This window comes from Capsicum annuum, chromosome 9, assembly GCF_002878395.1.
Source record: "Capsicum annuum cultivar UCD-10X-F1 chromosome 9, UCD10Xv1.1, whole genome shotgun sequence".
In the NCBI taxonomy this organism is placed as follows: Eukaryota; Viridiplantae; Streptophyta; class Magnoliopsida; order Solanales; family Solanaceae; genus Capsicum; species Capsicum annuum.
In genome coordinates, this window is record NC_061119.1 from 141,303,519 (window position 1) to 141,303,913 (window position 395).

A 395-nucleotide genomic window follows, 5' to 3' on the forward strand; every position below is an offset into this window, starting at 1 on the left:
ATGTCGACGGTTGGAGGTAGGGATTGAGCGTTTGTGGCAACGGATGAACCTTATGTTGCAACAGATAGTTAATCTGTTGCGACAAATGGATCATATGTTGCAATGGACGATTGTTAATAAAAAAATGGTTATAGTTATTGAGAGGGTGAAAAGTCATGACTTTTTGATTATTTAATATGAAAAATGATTCGTAAATAAATAATAAGGAAATAAATGATAAACACAATTTATAACCGTAAAAGAACGGTTAATTAATTTTAATAAGTAATCATGACTTTTTACCATTTTTATTTTTAAATATATTTTTTAAATTATTTATTTATTTATTTATTATATAATAAAAAAGTCACACATTGAATTAATTAAGTTATATGGTGATTGTTAAAAAAAAGGTG